Source organism: Dipodomys merriami, unplaced genomic scaffold (genome assembly GCF_024711535.1).
Source record: "Dipodomys merriami isolate MVZ:Mamm:240054 unplaced genomic scaffold, mDipMer1.0.p SCAF_86, whole genome shotgun sequence".
Classification (NCBI taxonomy): domain Eukaryota; kingdom Metazoa; phylum Chordata; class Mammalia; order Rodentia; family Heteromyidae; genus Dipodomys; species Dipodomys merriami.
Window position 1 is genome coordinate 822,657 of NW_027206468.1, and position 18,273 is coordinate 840,929.

The window sequence follows — 18,273 nt, forward strand, 5'->3', positions numbered from 1 at the left end:
AGGCAGAAAAGATGGCGGTGAGAGGAAGTTGAGTGGTCAGAGCCCGAGTTGTTTACCTTAAAATCTGATTGCATAAAGCTTAGGCGCATGATAGGGTGTGACCTTTACAGTGATTGGTTGGTTCCTTTCCCTACCCTTCCATGCCACGCAGTTTTTCCCTTTAAAAGATGCTTTCTTTGTGGTAATAAACGAGTTCTTGCGTGACTTGACTCCCTGCTTTGTCTGAATGTCTCCCGGGCTAAGGGTGGGGGGAACCGGCGAGCAAGTGCACTTATTTTTGCTTGGACCTCGTCCATCTTTCTTAGGGCGGACGAAGATCCAACATGTATTGACTATTTAATTGACTAATATGTCACATAGAACATTGATTACATTGATTAAATAGGATATAGGTCTGCATATGTATTCCACTTATACCTGACACTCCAGACTTTCTCAGAAAAGGAAAACGTGTCACCATCAGTTTCTTACTCCATGATTCATTGTTTGGGCATGCTGGCATCTGAACTCACGGCCTACAGGGACAAATTCATGAAAGGGTGTGTGTCAGCATGCCATCCTGGGGCAAATTGAGCTGATAGGCAGTTCCCAAGGTCTGAGATAGAGAACAAGGGTTGGACAAAACAAGTACAGATTGACATGCAGATTGTAGTATGCGAATAAATATATATCTTTATGGATAGAGATGTCTATCCATTGTTCATTTATATAGACTACATTCATACAAATACTTGGGTATTTATTATGCCTCCAGATAATTTATGTTATTATTTTCATCTTTAATTAACTATTAAGTAAATCAGTGTCCTGAAATTATTGTGTCTTTGTGAGAAATAATATTCTTTTAATGCTTCATAAGATATTAAATAAAATCAATCAACCGACTGAAATCATGACGTCTAATTGTATACAAGTATCATTCATGAGCATCTCATTCAACTGTGACATTGAGAACATTCCATCTTTATTCCTGTGGATAGGAACGAGCCTCTTAGGATCTCCCACCATCCAGAAGTGGCATGACTGGCATTCGAAATGTAGGCTGGGCAGGATTATGGCTTCTCCAATGGCCTGCAATTAAAAAAAACATATTTAGCTCCCTAGTTTGCAATTCATGCCATTTTTTCTGCCTCGCCTGGGATTTGAACTCAAGGTCTGGGTAAATATGCAACACCGTGAGGGAAGGGAATCTCATGATGCTTGAAGACAAGAAAGGCATTCGTGTTCCCTAGGCCTGAATTCAAGCCTCAGGCCTGGAAAACATACTCCTTATATCCTTTTTAAAGATAGGATTTATACTTCCATACAGATATTCCATATTTTGTTGGGTGTGGTTATTCATTTTATTTATTGTTTTATTCATTTATTTACCATTTATTTTATTGACTCTGATGACCCCTCTAACATTTATTACAGTGTTTACATCATATATCACAGCATCCAGATTTGTCTATACGTTCTGCATCATGCTTGACACCGAGGACTCTCCCAGAAAAGGAAAACATGTGTCATACTTGGCTTCTTACTCCAAGATTAAATTTTTGGCAGTGCGTGGATATGATCTCAGGGATTAGCAAGCCCAATTCATGAATGGATGAGTGTGAGCACGGCAGCCTCTAATCAATGAAGCTGTCAGGTGGTTCCCAGGTGCTGAGAACCAGTCCCAGGTTTGGCCAAAACAGTGATACATGGATAGGCAGAGGGTGGTATACAAATAAATATGTATTGGTAAAGAGCACCAAAGCCATCTATCTATGATTGAAGGAAACTTACTATGTTCCTACCAACTCTTAGGCATTTATTATACCACCATTGAAGGAATATTATTCTTTTCATGAATAATAATCTATTAATTAAGATGAATCAGCATCCTAGGTTTATTGCTTCCAATTTTAGACTAGACCAAAGCATGAAATACTCTCAATTGGTATTCCTATGAATAGGAATGAGTTTTTTGTGGTCTCCTGCCATTGGTAGGTGTCAGGACCGGGATTTGAACCCAGGGCCTATGTTGACAGGTTGGCCTATGGGTTCCCTGATAGCACGCCAGCATTCAGATATGGCAGGTCAGGTTCACTTTGCAGCCATGTCATTCAGACCCAGGATGGTCACCTTGCAAATAAAAAAACTTAAAACACCCAGCCCTCTGCAGCTCACCACTTTTTATGCTATGTTATTGATTTTTCTTCCTGTAAGCCCTCTGGACCTAGGATCCCTGGATTGTCTATGGGTCCGAGGGTGCACCCCACCCTAGGGCAATTGAAGCTGAGGCAGAGTTGCCACTATCTGAGCTCAAGCCGCATGTCGACAAAATAAAGAATAAATTAAAAAATATTTAAATTAAAAAAGAAACATAGCTCCCTGGTTTGGAATTTCTACCAGTTTTGTTTCCTAGCCTGGGATTTGAACTCAGGGTCTTGGTAAATATGTAGCAATGTGAGGGAAAGTGCAGAGTTGCCACTACTTGAGTTCAAACCCCATACAAATCCAAAAATAAAAATTAAGTCACTGATCTCGGCAGGGAGAGTAGTTGTCGAGAAGGCAGGGAAGTGATGGTAGGGGGAAAACAAAGAAGGAGGCAACAATGCTCAATAGGAAATGTACTCATTACCATGCTCATTTAACTGTAACCTGTCTGTACAACATTTGTACAACAAAAAATGAAGAAAAGTAGTGCTCAAAAGAAGCATTTTGGGGGTAAGAGAAAGATGTCTGAATAGATGTACAAAATTCTCCACTGCTTTTTTAAAAATGTTCAGTATGTCACTGAATAAACATAACTGCTTCCATTAAAAAATTGTCACTATCTTGGAACTTGGGCCAGTATTTCCATCATTGCTGGGATTTGATCTCACCATCGAGGTAACTCTTTTGCACCATTGGTGAAGACAAAGCTTACTGTCCTTGAGGAAAAGAAATTCAGGCTAGAGTTACAAGGGTCTGAATGAAAGCCCTGCAATGGAAAAAAAGTATTCCTATATATGGGTAATATACGATATATATTTACATGTGGATGTGTATTACATATTATGATTTTTATTATTGATTTTTGTATTTATTTTATTTTTTACTTGATTCATTTATTTATTGTATATATTGTATTTACTATTATTATACACATAATATTTAGTACATGTTGTACATCTATTATAAATGTATACACAATAATTTAGGACATTGACTCGTTTTTCATTAATATTTTATTAAGTGTTGAAACATGATACATAATTAAATGGAAGCATGTGTCACAGTATTCACATGTTTAGAGTCTCTCCCAAGTATGAGCTTTGTGTGCTTTATCTTTGGAACCTTCCTATAGGAATTTCTTTAGATGATTTTTAATCAGAAGCCTTTTCTTGGGGATAGGCAAGTTGAGGGATAAAATTGTAAGGGTGGGGCTAGAAATGTGGCTTAGTGGTAGAGAGCTGGCTCAGGATGCATGAATGCTAGGGTTTGAATCCTCAGTGCCACATAATCACAGTGGCTCAAGTAGCACAGCCTTAGGCTTGAGAAAAAGGAGCTCAGAAACAGTACCCAGGGCCTAAGATCAAGCACCTGGACTGTGAAAAACAATAGGCCAGATGCCTGTGGCTCACAACTGGAACCATAACTTCTCAGGAGGCTGAGATCTGAAGACCACAGTTCAAAGACAGCCTAGGCAAGGAAAACCTGTTAGGCTATTAACTCCAATGAACCACAAAAAGACCACATTTGGTGCTGTGGGGCAAGTGGTAAAGAGTTCGCCTTGAGCTGAAGGGCTCAGGGACAGTGCCCAGGCTTGTGTTTGAGACACAAAAGTGGAAAAAAGTGAGGGTTAAGCGAAGTATTTTGCTATTTGCTAATTAGGATAACATTCTCAGGAAAATGAATGCTCATGTACACCAGAATTGGAGTCAGAGCTCAAGGTTCAAGTGTAGCCCATCCATACACACAACCTCTCAGACGCTAGGATTATAACCTTGTGTCCTACAGGCTTCTGAAACGTCCATTGTTGAAAGGCTTAATATGTTGCCCAAGCCCTTTGTGATAAGCAGTTGACTTGTAATACCAATGTAATTACAGTTCTGAACCTAGCAGAGCACCAGTAGCAAACGCCTGTCACCCTAGCTCCGGAGGCTGAGGTCTGAGGATCATAGGGTGAAGCCAGCCAGGGTAGGAAAGTCTGAAACTCTGAATTCCACTTCTGAAAGGTCAGATATTCAAGAACTTCCTGTGTTTCCCTTGGTGATGAGACGTTACTTGTATGCTAATGGTTGTTAGAGTTCTTGAGCGATAGAAGCAGGAAAGAAACATTATTCACCCATCCTGGGTTCAAATGAAGTTCTCAGCATCCAAGCAATAGCCCTGTTTGCAGGAAGAACTCCAATGTAACAATATTTGAATGCAGAAAACAGTTACAAATGCCAGGCTAGGTGAAGAGAAAAAGACATGCAGGGTTAGGAGGCAGAATGTACACACTCAACATTCCAGGCATGGCCAGTAATGAGGGGAAACATGACACATTTGTCAGAGTTACACAAGGGTCAGGCTTTTCTCAGCCTCTTCAAACAATGGCTAACCTTCCTCCCTCAGGTGAACGGAGCCTCAGGCTATCTTTAAGTTAACAATAGAGAGCCATTTTATTGGGAGAGAGGGCAGGAACAGAGTAGAAAACCTTGCTCTTTGGTCTTAGGGAGTAGGTCTTTGACGCTCCATCTGTCAGATTTGAAGGCCCTTCTACCTCTGCCAGTCCATTCTCCTTCCTTCATTCTCCACATAATTAATGGAAATCCCCCGCCTAAGGAGAGGCAAGGCCTTTTCTCTACTGTCTCCAAGCACCTCACTTAGAACCTGGCTCTGACCTCTTGACTCTGGGGCCCTTGGCTACCTGAGAAGTGGAAAGAGACAGTCTTCCTGTTCTCTGGTTGTGTGAAGGCCATGTTGGTTTCCTGGCACACTGCAGAAGGCCTAATGACTGGGAAGTCTTCCTTACTATCCTCCTGACATCCAAGTCCAGATTCATCTATCATATTTCTATCTATCTATCTATCTATCTATCTATCTATCTATCTATCTATCTATCTATCTATCTATCTATCTATCTATCTATCTATCTATCTATCTATCATCTACCTACCTACCTACCTAAGTAGCTATTTCTTTGCCAGATCTTGGGTTGAAAGCAAAGCCTGGCACTGTCTCTAGCATGCTACCACTTGAGCCGCAACAACAATTCTATTTTTTTCTTGAATGTGCTACTGAGGAATTGAACCCAGGGCTTCTTGCATGCTAGGCAAGCATTCTCCCACTAATCCATATTCCCAGGACCTTCATCTTTTTCTTAATGTTAGTTTTTATATAAGTACGCTACCATTTTACGTCCCTAAGTTTAATTTTCTGAATACCGGTTACTTCTAAGAAACCTGATCTTCTCTTCCCCTGCCTGGTTTGTGATTCTTCCTGTGTTGGCCTCAAAATAAAATGTAAATAAAGGCTGTTGAGTGTGACCTGCTTTAAGTGGATGTCTGCACAGATTGTTGTGTATGTCTGTTTGTTGCCAATCCTGGACCTTGATCTCAGAATCTGGGCACAGTCCATGAGCTGCTTTTACTTAAGGATAGCCCTCTAACACTGGAACCATACAGCTATACTTCGGGCTTCGTTGGCCCTGAAGTTGGACATGGTTCTCAAGGACTTTCTTCCCTAGGGTGACTTCAACCATGATCCTCCTATCACAGCCTTTTCAGTATCAAGGAGGACTGCTGAGTGCCACTGCTGCCTGTCTAATCATTGGTCTTGCTGATGTTCTTGGACAGACAGGTGATTTCCTGATCCTCGGTTTAAAATGGTGGGAGCTGAAGCCCACAGTTCGAATCCCGGTCCTGGCACCTCCAAATGGCAGGAGTTCCTAAGAAACTCATTCGTATCCGTATGAATACCAAATGAATTTGATGCATGTCTTGATTGAATGGGCAGTTCATGAATGATTCTAGGATAAAATTATCCACAATTATATTATAGTACACTGATGGATTTTTTTTATATTTTATTTTATTTTATTTGAGAACATACTGTACAGAGGGGTTACACTGATGGATTTTAATTAAAACTTTATGAAGCATTTAAACAATCACATTCATTAACTGGAGACATAATACCTAAGAATTGGGCATTACATAATAACGAGATGCCATTTTTTTCTGCCAGGACTTTTTTTTAGTTAATTGATGTATTGCATTTTCTGAATGTAGTTTGGTATATGAAAGTAGGATATATTAAATCTGACCAGAAAATCAATTATTAAGTTTTTATCAGAAATGTTTATATTGAAATTTAGAGATAAATCCAAATTATATATATTTGAAGACAATGCTTGGTTAGTCCTCTTCTCAAATTCCCCATTCCCTTCATGAGAATAATACACATCGTAAGGAAATGCTTAGAATGTTTTGGTGAAATACGTTGACTTTAAACCAGTGAGTTACTCTATGCTGCATTTTGTTTACTTTATATCCAGAAAAGCTAAACTCTTACTTTATCATTTTCCTTAGGCTTTATACTCAGATTTAATCTCAGATGGGTGACAATGAAAGATATAAACATTTTTTAACAGTGGCTAAATTTAGGCTGAGGAGTAACGGTACAATGATCCTCATGCAGATAGGCCTTATAAGTCATGGCACCCTGATATCAAAATGATAACCAATGCTTACTGGTTTCATGCTTATGAGATTTTGTGTATTATATACAGTGGTTATTAGAATGTTTTGGAATCAACATAATTTCATGGGTTAGGAACTGAAGTGAGACATTTTACTCAGAACAAAATTTAAGGAGGCACCCAAAATTAGTTACCAAGATATACATCATGTAACACAATGTTTTGAAAATGCAAACTAAAGGAAATAATTTACGAAAAACATCAACATATACATTAAATACAGAATCACTATGAAGGATTTTTCTTTTACCCCAGTTGCAATACAGCTTACATGATGACTTTTCTGATGATATGTTTAGTTAGGTCTTGATATTTAGTTAGAGAAATTATGTTCTTTCATATATTCATTTGTCAGATCAAAGAGGAAATGAATTCCATGCCAGAGTCAACATCCATAATAATGTTACAGATGTATCCTGCTACTTTGCCAAAGTTTCAAATCAGCTCGAAAAACTTGGTTCCTTTTTTGGATCTAAACAAATAGGCATGCAATTTTGTCAGTACTAGAAATATTTTGACCACCATTTGTTAAACTATTATTTTCCAGAAACTCCTTCTCTCTTTTCATGAGATTTTTAATTTCATTTATGTCATGTGTTGATGTTTTCCCTTAGATAAGCCACATTCAGTCTTTTACAAAGTGTAATTGGGAGTAGTTTAAAATTATGGACACTCATGTACACTGCTCAGATTCTATTATTTGCATATTTTTTTCTTGTTATACCAGTAGGCATTAGTTCTTGTAGGGAGCCAGGGTAAACGCCATTACAAGATGGCGCCCACTCCCTTGCAGCTTTGAGGTAACCACTCCCTTTCAGGCGGTGCTTGGCGGGACGGTGGGTCCTGGGCTTTGTGCATGCGCGAGCCACGTAGAGTCCCCAGCCAATCCCGTGGCACCTGGTGATGGTGCAAGGCAGACGACCAATGATAGAAAGACCCGTGTTCCTATTCCCTATATAAGTGGCCATGTTTTGGGTGCATGCTCTCTCGCGCTCAAGCTCTCCCATCAACTAAAAGGCTCTCCAATAAAGCGTGATCTGAGAAGACTCCTGGTGTGGTGTTCGTTCTTCCTCACTGGTCGAGAAGGCGCGCGCCGCAAAGTGGTGCCGAAACCCGGGACCCGCGCGAGAGGCCGAACCGGAGCCAGAACTCAACACGCGGAGAGGGGACGTCGGTAAGTATCCCCCGGTATGCTGTTCACTGTAGATTTAGATATTTATTGGTTGCTTGCATTGCTTCTTCCTTTGTGGCTTGTCTTTTTGATGGTGCACACTTGCCTCGAGGAGGGAGGGTTTGATTTAATCCAGGAAGGATGCAAAGTACTAACACGGCATCAGGATAGTCTATCAGAGTCAGCATCCAGTAATGGGGAGGAAAATAGGCCTAAAAGAAAAAGGGAAAAAAGACAAAAGGATCCTAAAGAATTAAAGCAGGAGGGACTGCAGCCCTCACAAAAGGAGAAGGGTCTTAGGGAGGAGGGGGTCTCAAGGAGACCCCTATGCCCTTCTTTAAAAGCAAACCGGTTCTCAGCCCTACATGTGGAAGGGCGGTACCAAGAATGCAGTGATCTTGTGAGTGACTCAGAGGAAGAAATGTTAAAGGAGGAGGGAGAACAGCTCGATCCAGCTGATAGTGAAGAGTTAGAAGAGGCTGCGGCGGAGTATGAGGCAGACAGATATGGGGGGTGGCGCCCCCTAGGGGTGGGAGTACCGCAGCAGCCAGGAAGAGGAAACCGAGCTGGCCCTCACCCGTCGGCCCCCGGGGCGTGCCCGCCAGCGGTGCGGAGTCACTTTATAAAAGGAAGTACCTGGTCGCGGCTGGCAGCCGCTTTTCCAGTTTTTGAAAATCCAATTACTAATGAAAGAAATTTTGAGCCGGTTTCCTACTTCCAGCTTAAGGATTTAGTTGAGGCAGTCCGGACTTATGGAGTGACGGCTAATTATACCACTGCCCTGCTCTGAAGACTGACTGTCAATGCTATGACGCCCACGGACTGGTTTGAGGTAGCCCGTACCTGTCTCAATCCTGGGCAGTTCCTCGATTTCCGGTCTATTGTTCAAGACAAGGCTCAAGCCCAATACAGACGAAATGTCCGTGACGGGCACCCGGACTGGACCGTAGATATGCTTCTCGGGCAGGGGCCCTACACGGTAGACCAGACAGGATATCCCTTTGAAGTATACTGCCAGGTAAACGAGATCTTTTACAAGTCCTGGCGGGCCCTCCCAAACAAGGGAGAGATGGCTGGCAATCTAACAAAAATCATGCAGGCCCCTAATGAGCCATTTTCTGATTTTGTTGCCCGTATGCTAGAGACAGCTGAGCGTGTGTTAGGAAATCTGGAAACAGCCATGCCATTTGTACAGCAAATCATTTTTGAACAAAGCACCAAGGAATGTCAGAGGGCAATTACCCCAGTAAGAACTCAAAGCCTAGAAGCTTGGTTAAAAGCCTGCAGAGAAGTAGGTGGCCCCCTGACCAATGCGGGGCTGGCGGCTGCTGTCTTGTCGGCTGCCGGGGCCGCAAAAGATAGTAAAGGAAAAGGGTGTTTCCAGTGTGGTCAGTCGGGACATTTTAGACAACAGTGCCCAAAAAATGGTGGTCCTGCGCAAAACATACCCAAGCCGCCAAGGACTCCAGGAGTGTGTCCTCGTTGTAAAAAGGGAAAGCATTGGGTCAACGAGTGCAGGTCAGTTAGAGACACCAATGGACATTTTATCCCCCAAATTACTCCAAACGCTGATTCAGAACCAGAGCCAAAAAACGGGAAGGAGGGCCCTCATCCCCAGGGCCCGAAAATTTACGGGGCATTTCAGACTCTGGCTCCCGGACAGCACCCACAACAACCCCCAGCCAAAGAGAGCAACCTCAGGCTCCGCAGGGTTGGACCTCTGTGCCACCTCCGGACGGGTATTAACACAGCAGATGGGTGTCCAGATTGTGGAGACAGACATGACAGGACCCCTAGATGAAGGCACTGTAGGAATAGTTTTAGGACGCTCCTCCTCCACAATGAGAGGATTAATAATTTTCCCGGGAGTGATTGACCCTGACTATACGGGGACTATCAAGGTCCTTTGCCATGTCCCCCATGGAGTGGTGTCCATTTCTCCCGGGGATAGAATTGCACAGCTCCTGCTTTTGCCTTCTCTTCATGGCAACTTCCCTGCTAAGGAGATAGAGAGAGGAGATAAAGGGCTAGGCTCCACTGGAGTCGACCTTACATGGCTGTCCATAACTTTAGCCCAAAGACCCATGTTAACTCTCCAAGTGGAAGGGAAAAGATTTGAGGGACTGGTGGATACAGGGGCAGATCGAAGCATCATCCAAAGAGGGGAGTGGCCAAAGCAATGGCCAACTCAGAAATCCTCCCAGACCTTACAAGGGCTGGGCTATGCCGATGCCCCACAGTTAAGTGCAAAAGAATTGACTTGGAAAACAGATGAAGGCCAAGTTGGAAAAATGCAGCCATTTGTGGTAGACGTCCCTGTCAATCTTTGGGGAAGAAATGTGCAGCAACAGCTAAAGCTAACTTTAACTAATGATTATTCTGAGGCCAGTCAGAATATGATGAAACAGCAAGGATTTGTGCCAGCCTTGGGGCTTGGTCGGTGTCTCCAAGGATGTATGGAGCCGATAGAGCCACTTCCTAAACAGGACAGGAAGGGTTTGGGTTTTTCTTAGGGGCCTCTGAAAACAAAGCTTCCACTGAAGGTGCGGTACCCATACCTTGGTTAACACAAAAGGCGGTGTGGGTTCCTCAGTGGCCCCTCTCTCGAGAAAAATTGGAAGCGGCTCAAACTCTTGTCCAGGAACAGCTGCAGCTGGGGCATGTTGAGCTTTCAGTGTCACCTTGGAAGACCCCAATTTCTGTGATTAAAAAGGCCTTCGGAAAATGGAGATTATTACATGACCTTAGAGCAGTAAATGCCCAGATGCAAATTATGGGACCCATCCAAAGGGGACTTCCATGGCTCTCTGTATTACCTCGACAGTGGCCTATTTTAGCTTTATATATTAAGGATTGCTTTTTTTCCATACCTCTTTATGAAAAGGATAGGGAGCGCTTTGCCTTTACTTTGCCCTCTGTTAATCATGAAACCCCGGATGCTCGCTATCAGTGGAAAGTTCTCCCCCAAGGGATGGCTAATAGCCCAACAATTTGTCAATTGTTCGTAGGGGCTGCATTAACCCCTGTCAGGAAAAAAATTTCCAAAAGTACGGATTGTCCATTATATGGATGATATCTTGTTGGCTGCTCCCTCGGTAGAGACTCTTCATAAAGTGTTTGGGCAGGTAACGGAGACCTTAGCTGATAAAGGACTGATTATTGCCCCTGAGAAGGTGCAACAGACTAGTGTTGTTCAATTTCTGGGAACCATAGTTTCTCCTACTGAGATTAAACCACAAAAACAACACTTAATGATTTTCAGCAATTGGCAGGAGATATTAATTGGATAAGGGGGTTCTTAATCTCCCTCAGTCAGAGTTGTTACCTTTATTTGCCATTTTGGAGGGCGACCCTGAAGTCACCTCCTCAAGATCCCTGACACGTTTAGCACTAAATTCCCTACAAAAGGTTGAGGCAGCTTTGTCTAGGGCTCAACTTTCACGGGTTGATTTAAAATTACCTATCGATTTATGTATATTAAAAACAAAAAATTATCCCACGGGGGTTCTTTGGCAAAATGGCCCCTTATGGTGGCTCCACGGCAATTCTGTGGGAGCAAAAACTGTTCAATATTTTCCTGAATTAGTGGCTAAGCAGGCAATTTTGGGTATAAAGTATTGTTTGATGCACTTTGCAAAAATTCCAGATAAATTAATTATTCCATACACCCGTGAGCAAGTTGAAATTTTAGCAGCCACAGTGGATATGTGGGCAATTCTTGTTTGCTCATTTCCAAATGTAATTGATAACCATTATCCTAAGCATCCTCTGCTTGCCATAGTTAACAAAAATTTAGTGTATTTTATTGTTGTCACTTCAAAGGAGCCCTTGGTTGATGCTCTAACCATCTTTACGGATGGATCAAAATCTGGACAAGGTGCCTTTTTTGTTCAAGGACACAAACAGCCAGTAGTCTTTAATTTTTGGCCGAATGCCCCACAGGCTGTTGAATGTTTAATTGTGCTTGAAGTTTTTAAAAGATTTGATCAACCTTTTAATTTATTTTCTGATTCATTATATGTTGTAAATGCCGTCGCTTCTCTTGAAGTTGCTGCTTCAATTAAGCAGGCCAGTACAATTTCTAATGTTTTGTTACAGATTCAGTCTCTTATCTTAAACAGAAAACACTCTTTCTATATTGGACATATTCGCGCCCACTCTATGTTGCCGGGCCTGATGGCAAGGTGTAATGATTTGGTGGACCAGGCAACTCGGGCTGTGGCTCTGGTCGCTGCTGATCCTGTAGAATTGGCAAAAGACTCTCATAGATTGTATCATGTACCTGCTAATACCCTTAGGAAAAGATATAATTTGTCCAGGCATGTGGCAAGAGATATTGTTAAAGCCTGTAAATTTTGTGTTACCTTTCTTCATCCTCCCCATGTGGGGGTAAACCCCAGGGGGTTGAGACCAAACGCCCTATGGCAAATGGATGTTACTCATCTGACAGAATTTGGTAAGTTGAAATATTTACATGTGTCTGTGGACACCTTTTCTGGTGTCATTCATGCCACACCTTTGGCAGGAGAAAAGGTGTCTCACGTCAAAATACACTGCTTAGAAGCTTGGGCAGCTTGGGGAAAGCCCCTTAGACTCAAGACGGATAATGGCCCTGCTTATACTTCCCATGGTTTTCGCACCTTTTGCGCACAAATGCAGTTTGCCCACATCACCGGACTGCCCTACAATCCTCAAGGACAAGGTATAGTGGAAAGAGCTAATAGAAGCATAAAAGAAATGCTTCAAAAACAAAAAGGGGGAATTGCTGAGTCAGCGTCCCCAGGGAAAGACTTTCTCTTGCGCTCTTTACCCTTAATTTTTTAATTTTAAATGACAACGATCAGTCTGCCACAGATCAGCATATGACAAGAGACTCCATGGATACTAAAGACATGGTTATGTGGAAGGATGTTATTAATAATAAATGGTATGGACCGGATCTGGTAATAACGAGATCCAGGGGAGCTGTTTGTGTTTTTCCACAGAGTCAAGAAGTACCTCACTGGGTGACAACGCGACTGACCAGGCTGGTGGAGACTGCAGCAGATCCCCCTCTTGAAGATGCCATCCACTCGTCTCCTGATGCAGCTGATCTTCCTGCTGTTAGCAACAGTGCTAATAGCAACCCCTGTGATAGCTAAACCAATGGCTGTGGGCTGTCACCAGGGCCTGGCCAGTTTCTATGCCCCTGCATGCAGACTCCCTTTTTCTCCCCACCTTATTTTCTGCAGATTGTAGGATGGAAGACTGGATTGCCTCTGCGGTGTCCTTTTTCAAAGAGTGGGTGGGAGTCAGAATGTTTTTAGCCTGCTGCCGGGGAGGATGCGTGGTCTGTCTATGGTTGGTCTGTAACCTTCAAGCCCAAACCAGAAGGGACAAGGTTGTTATCTCGCAAGCATTAGCCGCTTTTGAGAGTGGATCCTCACCCCAGATCTGGCTGTCGGCCCTGAGAGGCAATTAAGCCTTACCATCCTGCATAGCCTTAGCACCCCAAGGGATTAGGGGATCCCACTGCACCGGGACAGGTATGCAATTTGCAATTTGGGACAGGGTGCTAGGCAAGTGCACTGCACTTGAGGAGGACCATCTCCTCAAGAAGAGCATGCTGGGTTGGAAGTGGGTTCATGCCCAAGATCCCACCTCTGCAAAAAAGGCATCGGACGGGCCTGGTCATCACTGGGGAAGGCGCCCCTCAGGCGAAGGCCAGTGCAAGGTCCTAATGTTTTAGACAGAGGCCCAACCTCTACTCTTACCTGTTGCCAAAAAACAAAAAAGGGGGAACTGTAGGGAGCCAGGGTAAACGCCATTACAAGATGGCGCCCACTCCCTTGCAGCTTTGAGGTAACCACTCCCTTTCAGGCGGTGCTTGGCGGGACGGTGGGTCCTGGGCTTTGCGCATGCGTGAGCCACGTAGAGTCCCCAGCCAATCCCGTGGCACCTGGTGACGGTGCAAGGCAGATGACCAATGATAGAAAGACCCGTGTTCCTATTCCTTATATAAGTGGCCATGTTTCGGGTGCATGCTCTCTCACGCTCAAGCTCTCCCATCAACTAAAAGGCTCTCCAATAAAGCGTGATCTGAGAAGACTCCTGGTCTGGTGTTCATTCTTCCTCGCTGGTCGAGAAGGCACGCGCCACAAGTTCTCAGTATGGATGCTATTGGACTTATTCATTACATTTCTGACTTTTTTTACGTACGTTATTATTCTGTTATTTTATTCTTTTAAATATGTGCAGATCTCACTCCGCATACAGTCACATTTGTTTTAAATAATTTGATCCATTCAAGGGATTTTCTGTATTAGGTTCATCTAGAAGAATTTAATTACAAATTAACACAACTGTATTTATGAGACACAGTTATCTTTATGGCTCTACTCCAAGTTAATATGTATTTGAGGTTTTTGTGCTTAAAAAAATGGGCAAAACATGTTTTTCTTCCTGGGGGATTTCTACTTTGTTGGTTGTTTTCCAGTTGTAGTGCCTTCAACATATGTGCGCATTTTATTTCAATTGTTTTGTGTCAATGATTTGTTTCATATAACAGAAATTCCAAAAAGAATCAGTGATTTAGAACTTTTCCAAATAGAATTCTAAGAGACACACCTGAAACTTTGTGACATCGGGGAATGGACAGGTCTTCATAATGGAGGTGGTAGCAGAATAACAGACATTGTTTGACGTCATTTTAATTCTTCCTCCTCATGCCTCACTAATTCCAATGGTATTACATCAAAGTCTTTAGTGGAAAGAAAGTATTTTTGCCAGTATAAACTCAGAATTTTTGGTTTAATTGGGACACATTACACATTCATATTTCATTTGAACTCGAAAATCTTCTTTCCTTCACTTAAAATCACAGATGGGAATTTATTTTCACTTCACATTATATGTAATATAGACTCTAATAATAATAATGATTAATAGAGTGTGTAATAATTGACTTTGGGGAAAGTAAATTACAGTGTATTTTTGTGAGATACTGAGTAATAATAAAATTTATATTTGATTCTATTAAAAAATTCCAAGTTACATCTAAAAATAACATAGTTATAAACAAATGCTGAAAATATAATATTGTTTATTAGAAAAAGCCAGAAGTTTCCATAATTTTGCTTTTTAAAATTTGTCTTGAATCTGGGCTTTGGTGGCTCATGCCTGTAATCCTAGCTACCCAAAAGTCTAAGATCTGAGGATAGTGTTTCAAAGCCAGACTGGGCAGAAAAGTCTGTGAGACTTTTATCTCCAATATATCTCTTGAAAACTAGAAACGGCACTGTGGCTCAAGTGGTACAGTGCTATCTCTGAGCTGAAGAGCTGAGCGACAGTGCCCAGGCCCAGCATTCAAGCCCCACGACAGACAAAAAAAATTGGCATGGATTTTTATTTTGTTATTTCATGATTTTTTAATGTTAACATACAGAGCATTTTAAAATTACATGAAGAAAGTAATGAGTACATTTCTGATCAAGCATTATTGCCTCCTCCCTTGTTTTTCCTTTCCATCCCATCCCATCTCACTTTCTACTCCCCACAAACCGCCCCCCCGCCAAAGTTATAAATTTCGATTTTCTACATATAGTATTGCACATGTCACTGTTGCAATGGGTCCACCTGTGTCCCAATTTGTTTTTCTGTTCCCCTCCCCAAATTATACCAACATCAAATACAGTGAAAAAAAAAAAAAGGTTAAACCATGGGGGATGGACAGACAAAGCAACAAAGAAATCATCTTGTAAATATGCTAGAAACAATAGCAAGAAAGAAAAACCATTTGAGTCCTTATCTCGGTGTTCATTTCACCTCACATCAACTTGTCTGACAGTTTGTGTTTATCTATGACATATACTAGTTATTGCAAATAAAGGAAAGCATGGAACCTATGTTTCTTTGGGCATGGATTACTTCACTTAATATAATTTTTTCCATGGCTTTCCATTTCCTAACAAACGGTGCAATGCTATTTTTTCTGATGAAGGTATAGAATTCCTTTGTGTATATATACCATATTTTCTTGATCCATTCATCTACTGAGGGGCATCTGGGTTGATTCCATATCTGAGCTATGGTAAATAATGCTACAATAAACATAGTTTTACTGGTAGATTTAGTGTGGTCCTTTTTGTGATCATTTGGATAAAAGCTCAAAAGTGGGATTGCTGTGTCATAGGGGAACTCTATGTGGAGTCTTTTTGAGGAAGCTCCACATTACTTTCCAACGTGGTTATACAAGATTACAGTCCTACCAACATCCCGTCCAGCTACTGTTATATTACTGTTCTACATTATAGCCATTCTAACTGTGGTAAGGTGGTATTTCAGTGTAGTTTAGATTTGCATTTCTTTTATTGCAAGGGAGGTTGAGCATTTCTTCATGTGTATATTGGCCATCATTCTTTGCTCTTCAGAGAGGTTTCTTTTTAGTCTTTAGCCCACTTATTTATTGGGCAGTTGTTTCTTTGAGGATTTGTTGTTGGGGAATTTAATTTTTTTGAATTCCAGGTATACTTCAGATATAAGACCCATGTCTGTTGTATGGCTAGTGAAAATATTCTCCCAATCCATGGGCTTTCTATTGATCTGCTACTTTTGTCCTTTGCCATGCAGAAGCTCTGCAATTTCATACAATTACATTTGTCCAACCTTTCTTTGATTTATTGTGTTTCTGGTATCTATTAAGAAAATTTTGGCCTGTGCCAAGGAGACATAGGTTATTTCCTAGTTTGTCCTGCAATGTTTTTAGGGTGTCCGCTTTGACTCCGAGGTCTTTCATCCATTTGGAGTTGATTCTTGTGCAGTGTGATATATATGGATCTAGCTTTAGTTTTCTAAAAGTGATAAACCAATTTTGTCAGCACCATATACTGGAGAGGCTGTCTTTCTTCCATTCTATTTTTTCAGCTCCCGTATCGAAGATTAGGTGGCTATAGGTCTGTTGGTTCATTTCTGGCTTTTCAATTCTATTCCATTAGTCCTGCGGTCTGTTCTTGTGCTAATACCTAGCTGTTATGATTACTATGGTTTGTAGTAGAATTTGAATTTTGGTATTGATATTCCTGCAGCACTGTTCTTTCTGTTAAGGATGATTTTTGCTATCCGGGGTCTTTTATTGTCCCATATGAATTTTTTGATTGCCTCTTCTATTTTCTTGAGGAATGAGTTTGTAATATTGATAAGTATTGCATTGAATTTTTAGATAGCCTAGGGAAGTATTGTCATTTTCACGATTTTGATTCTTCCAATCCACTAGCATTGGAAGTTTTTCCACTTTGTAAGTGCCGTTTTGATTTCCTTTTTGAGGCTTTTAAAGTTTTCATCATAAAGATCCTTCACTTCTTTGATTAATTCCTAGGTATTTTATTTTTTGTTGGGCTATAATGAATGGAGATGCTTTCCTGATTTCAGCCATGCTTTTCTCATTGTTGGCATACTAACGTTTTGAATCAGCATGAATAATTTGAGATTTGAGTCTGTGGGATTATTTAAATACAACATCATGTCATCTGCAAATAAGGAGACTTTAATATCATCTTCCCTATTTGGATCCCTTTTATGTTTGCATCCTGTCTTATTGCTGTAGCTAGGCATTCTAATACTAAATTGAAGAGAAGTGGACAGAATGGACATTCTTGTCTTGTTCCTCAGTTAAGATGAAATGGTATTATTTTTCCACAATTATGTATAATGATGTCTGTAGGTTTGTCATATACAGGCTTTATTGTATTGAGGAATGCTCCCTGGATTCATAGGTTTTCCAGTGCCTTCATCATAAAGGGGTGTTGGAACTTGTCAAAGGCTTTTTCTGCATCTATTGAGATAACCATGTTCTTATTCTTGCTCTTGTTGATGTGATGAATTATATTAATTGATTTGCAAATATTGAACCAGATTTGCATCCCGGAAATAAATCCTGTAGGATTTTTTGGAGGAATTGTCAAAGGCAATTGGTCAAAATTTTGTTGAGAAGTTTTTCATCAATGTTCATCAAAGAAATGGGTCTATAGTTCTTTCTTTGATGAGTCCCCGCTTGCTTTTGGGATGAGTGTTATGATGGCTTCATAGAATGAATTTGGTAGTGAACTTTCCTTTTCAATTTCATTGAAGAGTTGGAGGAGTATTGGTGTGAGCTCTGCTTTGAAGGCCTTGTAAAGTTCTGCCGTAAATCGATCTGGTCCTGGGCTTTTCTTAGATGGGAGGTCTCTTATTGCTGTTTCTATTGCTATGCTAGATATGGGCATGTTAAGTTGATTTAACTCATCTTGGTTGAGTTTTGGCATGGAAACTCAACGGCATGGAAATGGCTAGGAAAAGGTCCATTTCTGCCAGGTTCTTAAACTTATTAGCATAAATGTTTGAGAAGTATTCCCTTATAATGTTCTGAATCTTGGTTGCTTCTCATTCC